Source organism: Gymnoscopelus microlampas (genome assembly GCF_963454915.1).
Source record: "Gymnoscopelus microlampas genome assembly, chromosome: 12".
Classification (NCBI taxonomy): Eukaryota; Metazoa; Chordata; class Actinopteri; order Myctophiformes; family Myctophidae; genus Gymnoscopelus; species Gymnoscopelus microlampas.
Window position 1 is genome coordinate 42,176,371 of NC_139949.1, and position 12,229 is coordinate 42,188,599.

Here is a 12,229-nt window from a genome sequence, read left to right on the forward strand (position 1 = left end):
CGTGGACAAGCGTGACAACTGAAGCCCAACGGGCCAGCTGAGGAAACCGGTCTGAGGACCCGCACACAAAGAAAATAGACACTGAGGAGGGCAGAGAGTCTGCTGCTTAAATACTGCTGGTAATCAGCCCACTGATTAGTGGGAGGAGGATGGGCCGTGGGCAGTGTGAAAAATGTGAAAAAATTAAGCTTTTATGAGCCAATCAATGTTTTCCATACAATTCAAAATGGTGGGAGATCTAAAGGTCAGATATCAAAAGTCAGACTGTGAAAGCTGTTCAGCATGAGGAGACGCATATGTGTATTGAAGTTTCATGGCTGTAGGTCAAACAGGGCATGAGTTGTACCTGTTCACCGTTGGCACTTTCAATTGAGTGCTATAGCACCACCCTTTGACGAATGAGTGTGAGATTCATTTATTGATAGTTTTTCATGACCATCTACCATATGGCCGAGTTTCGTAAAAAGCGTATGCACGGTTAAGCCAGAACTGCGAAAAGTGGCAGAAGAAGAAGAAAATAACTGCTCAATATGGCGGACAATCTAAGGGCGGAGCGTACAGGTCAAAGTGATAGATGTTTTCTTCATGAGTCAAGGCACAAGTGTAAGCAAGTTTCACGACTTTCGGCCAAACGAGGCATGACTTATGCCTGTTTAAAGTTTGCATTCTCAAAGAATTGCTATAGCGCCCCCCTTTGGCCAATTGGAGTAAGATTGGTTTCAGCGATATTTGGAATGATCCTCTACATTACTGCAAAGTTTCAAACAAATGCGAGTCTGCATGTATGTGTTAGGGGCAGATGAATAATTGTCATAAAACTGCAATATTCATTGGCTCATAAAAGTTTAACGTTTTCACTTAGAAAAAACCCACGTGCATCAATCTGTCGGTATAGGTCCAAAGTTCACGTGCAGAAAGTTTCTTGCAGATTGCTCAAAAATCCCAGGAGGAGTTTGATTTTAACTGCTTTTCATATAATTCAAAATGGTGGGAGATCTAAAGGTCAGAGGTCAAAAGTAAGAGTGTGAAAGTTGTTAGGCATGAGGAGACGCGTGTGTATCGAAGTTGTATGTTTGTAGGTCAAACAGGGCATGAGTTGTACCTGTTCAAAGTTGGCATTTTTCAATTGATTGCTACAGCGCCACCCTTTGGCCGATGGTTTTGAGTTTCTGGCCTTGGCCGAGATGCATAGCCCTCTACCATATTGCCGAGTTTCGTAAAACGTGACCACACGGTTAGGCCGTGACAGAAAAAAACTGTTTCAAAGAGGTTTCGAGCCTTACAGGCCTCGAACCCTCAATGATTACAAATACGAACCCATGAACAAGAGGAGAGCTACACGAGTCTGATGATGAACCGAGTACAATCTCTTCAGTTTTTCTCTTATCACAACTTCACAAGCACATTATTATCACTCAACTCAAACACCGTGCTGACGCCATGTTGGTGCAGTCCAGGGCTGTCTGAGTTGATAAACAGAGATATTAGAACTTTATCATCAGGATATTTTAGAATGTATTGATTTGGCGTATCTGTACTACAACAAGATGGTTCAATACAACACACACACACACACACACACACACACACACACACACACACACACACACACACACACACACACACACACACACACACACACACACACACACACACACACACACACACACACACACACACACACACACACACACACACACACACACACACACACACACACACACGTTTTATGTGATACTGATACATGATGATTCAATCAGTTTAAAATGACAGTGACACACAACTCATTGATCGAATCAGTGTTATTTGTCATGTTGCCTTGTTGGTGCCGACGACATTTGTGTGTCTCTCTCTCTCTCACGCACGCACACAACAGCACCTTCTCTCCTCTGAAACAGAAGTGCCGTGTCTCTTTCCACATTACTGCACAAATTGCACAGTTGTCAAATTGCTGCCACAGGTGATTGCCTAAGTCCTCTCTCACCGCATCTATAAACCTCCTCTTTGGCCTTCGTCTTCTCCTCTTGCCTGGCAGCTCCATCTTCAGCATCCCTCTCCCAATGTACCCCTCATCTCTCCTCCGCACATGACATGTCCAAACCATTTCAACCTCGCTTCTCTTGCTTTATCCCCTAACTTTCTAATGTAGTCGTTCACCTTTTTTTATTTAACCAAGTCTACTCCTAACATATCTACCTATCTGACAGTTGCAACAAACCAATCTAAAATAATGTATTCAATTCAGCGAGTTATGATTATTTTAATTGTGGAGAGGCCTCCTGCTTCAATAGACCTACAACATGGAGCATACCAGCCTTAGGGGGCACGGCTTGCCCCTGTCTGTAAGACAACTGCGTTGGCACATCGCTGCAATGAACAGCAGCTGCCAGTTCAGTATACAGTACATGTGCATTGTTGCTGTTCGCAGAAACCTCCATATTCTAACTTTTTGTGTTTGTTGGTAAATTATCACCCTACTCGATCATTCTACAGCGTCACACAAAAGTATCAAAAGTTGCAGATAACATTTGAGGTTTCCACCAATAAATAGTTTATTTATAACAGAACATTCTTCTTTATAAATCTGCTTTTTTTCCTATTAATGTGTGGGCTTTGCATTGGAATAAACCTTCTGAAACCAGCACCTACTGTACATAATTAACCACTTAATCCCAGTAGTATACTTAGTTGGCCGGAGTCCCCCTAGGTCCGCTCCATTTCCCCCTCTACACCAAAGGTCTTTGCCGAAAATAGCCGATGTTGTTGTGAGTTAGATCGGCTATTTTTGGCAAATGTTTGCTCCAGAATAGGGTAGGGTTCATGTGGTTGAATATGACAGTATTTTGAATGAAGATAAAATAAATAACTTCTTTTTAATTCTCAAACACACGCATGCATGCATAGCAGTTCAAATGGTCTACTTTAACTCCACAATTCATTACAACATAATGCAGTTTAGTTCTTGACTTCACTCCTTGGTGAACGCATGGTTGGTATATGTGTACTTTTAGCATGTTTTTACACGTGGTTTTTCTCTGTAGCTTCACAGTGTTCTTACTGGCAGGGAGGAGCAAGGTGTGAAACCAACAAGAGGCTCAACGCTCTGAATATCTGACCACGAGAGTGAGGAGCAGGAAACATTGTTGCAGCTGCATTTATAGTTAACCCTTAAAGAAGTCATAGTTGTCTATAAGACTACGATGAAACAACACAATATAACAATAACAAATGCAGTGAATTTAACTCTTCCAAACATGTAATCAGTGATATACTCTAGAAAATAGTAAAATCTTAAAACAATTGGGTTCTCTAGACTCTACTACACAACCCAGTCATTTTAAGATACTGTAATAAAACTCAACAGATTTTCAAATCAGGTTGCATCATACACATACTGTAAGGATAATCTTCATGCACACACTACAACAGTTAATTGCACATCAAATGCTACAGGACATAAGATTATTGGGCCTCATGCAGCAATAAGTTCCTAATGTTTCCCCTTACATTTCTTCCTAAGTTAATTCCTAAGTGAAGTCGAGTCAAATTCATGAAACGTTCAAAAATAAAGAAATAGTTATGTGGAGGTACTTCTGAAGTGAACAGCAAATTATTTTTATTTAAGGAATGAATGTATTTTATTATTTCTCTCACATTAAGACATTTGTAACCAGTTAATACCAACGGTTAAATGGTTCATATTTATTTTTTATTTAACAGTTACCGGTTAAATGGTTAACCATGAGCATTTGGTTAATTTTTTTGTTATAGGCCTGTGACCCCCGACCTCAATTCATTTAACAATTTTGCCCCCCCCTGGATCTAATGTTAATGTTTTTAGTTTTGCTGCTTGGATTGCGATATTTACTGCAATGACACAGGCCTACTGCGTGCAATGAAACCTTACTGAAAGCAGTATTTTAATGCCTAGAGGGGACTCATCCGTGAGCAGTCTGTTTCTGCAGACCATGATGATGTGTTACAAAAAGCAGCTGAACCAGTGCCATCTACTGTCCTGTTCTGAGTATCTGGTTTCCTCATTTAACATGATCTTTAATCGCATGCAACCCTAAACTGATATCTCAAAACATTTGTTGGTGCGTGTGTGTATATGTGCACATTTACCCGCACATGGGCACATGCCATGCGTGTGTGACCAGGGCCAGTGTATCACATTTGACTTGCTGATATCAATTTAGATATAGCACACTTTTACTCTTTATAAATAATTTGCATCAAATTCACAATAATAAAATATCAGTTGCACAATTAAAGTGCGGAGTACGTAACCATTGTGAATTCGTATTGAACGGCTTAATGACTACGCCACCTTTTTTTAAAGAGGAAGGTCCCCTATAGACACACTTTGCTTTCTAGGCTATTCACAGGTTCGACTCAATACTGGTAAGTTTAGAATACTTTTGACTTGAGAACAACACCTTGAAATCCCATGAGGAACTGGACACGACAACAGGTTCATATAAAAACGTAAGTACAGTCTTTATTGTCCCTGATACAATGGCATCTTCGCCTTAAAACAATCAAAAGAAAACACTATACTGATAAAATACCCTAACTTCCTATGGCGCCTTTAACTAACTAAAATACACCACTACACAACAAATACAAAATAAATTATAAAGTTGTGCAAATGCGCAGGGGTCTAACTTAGCAAGGGGTTGCAACAATAACTTCAAAAGTAAAGTGCAATGGCAATAAAGTGCTTAGATACTCAACACGGTTTCACTGTGCAAGGGGTTTTATCTGCATGTCCAAGAATGGGGGTGTATGGGAAGAGGTTTTAGGCCAGCCGTCTCTGTCTTCGGTTCTTCGAATCACCGTCTGCAATGTAAGGAAACTTGGACCAGTTCACTGTGCATTTATAAGGTATAGCGTCGTTCTAGGCAGTGGTTATACAAGGATAACGTTGCGTGTTCCGGTACTTACTCGCCGGCCAGGCTTTTTACACCTGCCGCAGAGTTGGTTGCACGTGCAACGTTTATCGCCACTTCCCCGTCTCCGTGCTCCTTATATGGTATGGTCTCATTCGTCTCGTATGGTCTGGTCTCGCTCGTCTCTTCCTCCCCTTCGGTACTGGCTTCTTTTCCTAGGAGTAGACACACCTCGGCTTCCAATCCCAGGTGGCTGGTGTGTCTGCAACTCACTTCGTTCTCCACGCTTGCTCCGTGGTTACTGTGGCACAACCTTGCCCTTGGCTGTCCTCTGTCCTTCTGGCTGTGTGCCTGCGTTCTCTTTCCCGGTCTCTCTTTTCGAAAGGCCCGCCTCCACCTTTATACCCCCCAAACCACACCTTTCTCTCTTTTCATTTGTCCATGGTGACATCATGTCTGGGGCATTGGCCATGAATGTTATACTAATGGGAAATATTTCCCATTAGTATAACATATTTCTATATATTCTTTCTCTCTGTGCTATGAGTTACACTGTATTTGTCTTCTTCTTTAGTACAATGTATTATCAGATGTCCAGTTCAGTGGTAATTACTGTATGTTTGGCAGTCTGCTCAGGCTCGCTACACTCCTATTTGTCTAATCAGCAACAACTACGGAGCCATGGTGAAGAAAGGGAACATAGAAAGCAACTTTTTGACAAACCACAAAATAATTCATAAGACTTCTCCTGACGAGAAAAAGAAAGAAGGAACTGAAATCTCAGCATATGTATTAATACTGAATTTTGCGAACTAAACCATACATGAAATTGGATCAAGTGCTACAAGCAATATTTTTAACAATGTATTTGTCTCATCAGCAACATCTGCACAGCGATGGTGAAGAAATGGAATACTTTCTGACAAACCACACATCATTTCACAAGACCTTTCTAGCTGAACAGTGAATTGAGAAAGGAACTGAAATCCCAACCAAGTCTTCCTGTTTGTGGCAGCGGTGGCCTAGTGGTTAGAGGGGCGGCCTTGATACCGGAAGGTCCCTAGTTCGATTCCCCTATTCATCACATCAATCATGAATCACCGCTGAATAGCCCTTGAGCAAGGCTTCCATGCAGGGTCCGGCTGGAAACAAGCTTCGTGCTTAGTCCGACACCCTGGGTAAATAACAAACTTTGCTTTGCTTCCTAAGGTTGATGATGTACATACACACCATCGCTTTCTCTTGTAGACGTACTGCTCCATCTGGAAGTCCATGTTTGTTCCTCTCAGGTGGAGGCAGTGGAAAGAGTTTCATTGAGAAGGGGATTTTGTTTTGTGATATCTGTCTAATAAAGAGACAGCCACAAGCTGGGAGAATTTCTTATGTTGTAGTTGTGCAAAACCACCAGATGGCGACATCGAGCTCCCTACCACAAAATAGAAATGAACAGAGAAACTACTTAAATCACCCTGATAAGGGCAAAATATATATATATTTTTAAAGCCATGTCCCTTTGATTTTACACATTCATATTAACCCCTACAGGAATACTGCCTTGTATAACATAACCATGCCCTTCATCAGAAGCTATAGGTGAAGAGAGCTGTGTCAGTCATTCTTGTATCATGTGAAAATATGAATCAGATATTGTTCTGATCTGGAACTTGGATATAAATATAATAAAATATAGGATTTTGCCTCTATTTACCATCCTACATTATGTATTTCTGGTAGCTATAGTATAAATGTTGTATACTAGTTACATGATGTCAGATGCAGTTATGAAGGGGAGCTTTAAATTCAGGCCCTTCAAAGGGATACATTTATTCATTATCTTTTTTTTTTGCCACACAGTGTTAATATAATGTGAACAAATGTTATGGGTCCATTTGGGTCTATTTATGCACTACTCAAGAGTTACAAAATGAACACTGAGGATTTTACATTGTAGGTTCACTACAGACATAATTTGTTTTCCATACAAACATATCATACAAGCATACAATGTTTCCTGTAAACCCTGTACAATAAAATGTCTATGGTGCTTTCTCTACCCACAGAGTACAAAAAAGACAAAACTGCCAGAGGACAGAACAGCCAAGAACATTGACTGGTGTATCTTGGAGAGTGACATAGCAGGTGATAACGAGAACAGGTGCTCTCCACTACGACTGCCAAGTGGAACTTAATGAAATCATATTTACTAAAACAATGAGCACTACATCACTGCACCACTTTGACAGCCTATCCAACACAGCACAGACCACTGCCACATTGATCAAATAAAACCAAGCAAATATGCTGTTCATATGGGGGTCCACTCATAATTCGGACATCCCATTATTCTGAACGTCCCAATAGGATACTTAGCCTGCGAGGTTAGTTCAGGCAGTATGCACTCGAGAGGTTACGTGCATGCTCATTACTACGTGGCTGTATACAGTGTCATGCAAGACCCATAGACCATATTCACACGGTGGCCATTTTGGTATTAAGTTAATGAAATGCCACCCCGTTGCCACCCCTTTGTTTCAATTCAAAATGCCAACATGGCCGCCATGTGAATATGGTCTATACGTTATACACTGACGTGGCAATCAGCTGACTAATTGGGTGGGATATTTGAGCTCACCTAAATCTGCGTTCCTTCCGCTTTGTGTGTTCTGGTTTGTTGTCATCCGGCTGTTTGCTCCCACCGCCATCCCAGCACCACCAGTGGGCTCTGCTATTGGTTCTGTTCTCCACGGGGGGTTGTTATTGTATATCCATCTCCTTGCTCTTAATGGTTAATGATAGTTGTCCAACTGTCACACTCTGTCCAGGTGTGGGTACTACCAACTGGGTAGTATATGCAAAAACACTGGAAGCAAACTCAGTCCGTGTTTTATTCACCTTTTTTCAGAAAGACCAGGGAAAACAAGATAAATCACAAAATAATATAATACTGGCCCTATTGGCACTAGGTCTGCTCTTTACTGCAGCCCTTCAGTGACTGCCTGGGCAATTGTAGGCACCCTTCCTTTAAAGGCTAAGCCCCTCCCACTGGACCATACCAATCTTAAATTGACTCCTCAATTTACGCACAAACCAGATATTTCTCCAATGTCTAAAGACATTACAATTCACATTTAACACATTTGAAGTGTCATCACATTACAACAGTTTCCCACAATAATAATAATAATAATGAATAATAATAATAATAATTCGAATACACAATTTACTCAAACCCACAGTTGGTATGATTCAGGAATGGATGGACTGAGCATGCTCACTACAAACAGCAGGCACTATATAAGGCAGCCTGCAGCTACAATCGGGTCCTTCGTCACTGCCCAGAACCAGGAAGCACTGTGGTAAGAGAAAGAAAGAAAGAAACAGTCAAACATTATTTTGCCAAAAACATTCCCTGCAACTTAAAAATAAAGAACAATTTTAACCTTTAACCCTGTGTTGTGAACTCATTTATGTTACTGTATGTGTTAAAGGAACAATAATACAGGAAACGTACTAAATGTTAAATGGAGTTTTAGTGTGTGCACCCACCAAACTATCCTAGCATGCTACCTGGCTATAATGTATATATGGTGTATTGTGTAGTGTTGATGTGGTTATGATGTGGTGTCAGTCGCAGGGTGAACTGCCACACTAACTCTGCTGAGCAGGGAGAAAAATGTAGCAGAGCCTGAACACCAAGATCAAATGTTACATCCACACTTGTATTCTCATTCTATTATATTGGTTCAATCTATTCGTGAGTTATCTGACTGAACAACAATTAATCATACTCTACTACATTCAGTTATTCCAAAATATTTCACAATATCAACTGGTAAAGGACCGTTGCATTGCATCTCTAGACCATTGGCCATATGAGTCACAGTATTTGTCACAGGGCAGCCTGTGCCAGACAGGCAGGCAGGATCTAGCACACACATCACACACCAGCTGCATTGTGTTGTCTTGCATGTTTCCTTGGTGCACATATGCCATTTTTAAGAAACAACACACAAGGACTAAAAGGGTTTTAAATGTTCATTTATTGACACTGTGGGGAAGGTAAATTATTTGTTGTCACCTGTCTCTCCTCTGCAGTGCTGGCAATTCTGTTGATTGGGAAGGTGCCAAGCACTGTAGGAGGAGGAGGAGGGGTGTCTAGTTTAGTTTTCAAGTGTTAACTTCTGTTTTGGCTAGTTTTTATTTTTGAATTTCTGCCCGGCCTTGCACTGCGAAATCCTGCACAGAAGGTTTGTAGATAAATAAAATGCCAGAAAACTGCATTAGTGGACTTGTTTGCTTTATGGAGCCTTGTGCCATCGGCCAACCTTTCACAGTATACTTGACATTACTGCCAACCACTTTCCAAAGCATACAGAACATTTGGTTTTCAAGGAAGCCATTGTATACCATTCATTTCAGAAATGTATGAAAATGGCCCACTATGTTTTTGTGTAATGTTTGGAAGTGGAACATACAAAACTTGTCATACATTGTCACAGATTTTTGTTTTTGTTTACTTTACTATAGGTTTCAATGGAAAGAGAATTGAATCTACATCAATTAATAATCATGGAATAAAGACAATGAATGGCGAAATGAATGAATGAATGATGACTGAATGAATTGTCTGGCCCCATAACAAAGGGACCTGTTGATTCATCTTTGCATTGCTTGTGTTTCACATGTGTTTCACATGCAACTATGATACTACAAAATCAAGAGGCAACAACTGCATATTTTTTTATTTTTTTAAGTGATCACTGAATCTACAGCCATTGTAAACAATGCATGTTGTGTCTCTTCTATTTATTTTCACATTATTGCCTGCCATTTGCTAAGATCTCCTCATGGGGGTGCTACAGGATAAACAGATATATTCTTCTAAAGCTTTCTATGTAGGATTTTGTATTTCTTTCCCTAGGTTCTTTATTCTAATGTGGTGTAGATTTTGATACACATTACTAAAATGTTTTTTCGTGCAATTGAATGTGAGGTTTTCGTGTCATAATATTCTATGCATAGGCCTAAAGGTGAGACATTCGAAATGTGCAGTTCTAATACTTCCACCGTGTAATCTTGAATGCAGATCATACACAGTGAAAAGCTGTAAATGAGGGGCGGCAGTGGCTCAGGAGGCAGAGCGACGACCGTCTGAGAACGGGAAGGTTTCCAGGGCCCCCGGCTCCGCCTGCCGATGTGTCCTTGAGCAAGACATGAACCCCTAACTCCTGATGAGCAGGTTGGTGCCTTACATGGTTGGTTGCTTCCACCGTCAGTGTGTGAATGTCATGAGTGAATGTAATCATACCTGCCAAAATTAGACGAAACAGTAGACCCCCCCCAAAAAAGCACATGACAATTAAGCTACCCCCACACACAACCCTATACCAGATTCATAGAATAAAGACAAGGCTTGCAATGTAAAAAGTATTTTAATTAGTCATCATTACTAATGAAACAGTCTACAGCCATGATTCTCAACCATGATTTCTTTTCTTTTTTTTTGGGGGGGGGGGGGATGACAGTGAAGTGACAATTGATGGACTTTTGAGACCTTTTTAATACCTCCAAAAGAAAAAAAAAGACCATTACTGCATCAAAAGTAATCAACAAACTAGACTATAAAAACTGGTCAAACATTGGCCAAATTGTCAAATAATATAAGAACTTTTTTTTGTGGAAAATAGTCGATCGTTTTAAAGTTACACTGAGACAGTGTGTGTTCACTTGCATGTTACCTGATGCTTTTCCCCCATCCATAAGGATGTCAATTTATTTAAAATGTTGTATTGCAGGTAATTATATCTTATTTTCAGCGCTAGGGGGTGCTGCAGGATCAGTGATCAGTCCTTGGACTTTTATTAGCTTCCTCCAGGCCAATGCAAGGAATACTAATGAATCCAAATGCAATCTGGATAAGAATGAGTAGTCCTATCTTGAAAACGGAATAATAAACTGTATTTGTGTAGTGTCTGTCATCTAAATAGTATGCAGCCCAAGGTGCTTTATACAAATGATAATTTAACATAAAGGACAATGTAAAAATACAAATTAAGTTAAACCAGGCTGCCCAACATTTTATTTTATTTTATAGAAAGTCCACGCAATGATCCAGTAAGTCCACGCAATGATCCAGTACACGTAAGATGTCATAGCCAAAATGTATAATGTGATCTACGGTAGCTGCCCAGTGTACAATTAGACAGTATGTTGTTGGATGCTGTAGATGGCAGAACAATACTGGTCCATAAATCCACAACCTCCTTCAGTTAAAGCACAAGGCCCATGCTGCTCACTTATCAAACCCACAATCCATCACACTGAAGACTTGCCTCACCTCCGTCAGGGTTGAGGCCCAGTGCACCCTCAGAACCAGGCAAAATGATTGGTAGACCAGGAAAGACAGTGAGATACAACTCACTGCCCGTCATGCTGACACCAACACGTCCCATGGATTCTAAAATCCCATTAAATCCATCCATGGCCCACAGTGAAAAAAATATATAACCCCAGTTAGATTGAATACAAGAACGCTCGCCGCAAAACGCGCTCGCCCCGGGTCAAATCCGACGACCTCGGAACGGTCACCACCAGGTATGCCTAAACCTAACCTTATTCCTAAACGTAACCTCAGTCAAACTATGCCTAAACCTGACCTTATTCCTAAACTTAACCTCAGTCAAACTATGCCTAAACCTAACCTTATTCCTAAATGTAACCTCAGTAAAACTATGCCTAAACCTAACCTTATTTCTAAACTTAACCTCAGTAAAACTATGCCTAAACCTAACCTTACTCCTAAACGTCACCTCAGCAAAACTACTGTATACATGCCTAAACCTAACCTTACTCCTAAACTTAACCTCAGTAAAACCTCAGTAAAGCTCAGTAAAAATAAATTCCTATACTTAACCTCAGTGCCTAACCCTAAACGTATTCCTAATCTTAACCTCAGTAAAACGATTACAAGAATACAAGAACCACTGGGGGCGATGCATTGAGCTTTGTGAGCTTGTAGATCGTCTATTTTCAAATAGCCAAAGTTTAATTAGGGCTGAAGTGGTTAAGGTATGTTTTGTAATAATAACTCAAATCTACAAAGTGACTAAAGTTTTCAAATAATTGTAGTGGCGTAAAAGTACAATTTGCCTCTGAGAAAGAAATGGGGGCGAGTGTGTTTTGGGGCGAGCGGTCTGGTTACCGTTAAATCTACAAGGAACAAATCCTGGATAGATGGGTTGTATAGGATGGATAGACGGATAGGTGGGTTGGATAGATGCATAGATGCATTTGATAGGTGGGTTGGATAGATGCATATATTGATAGATGGGTTGGAT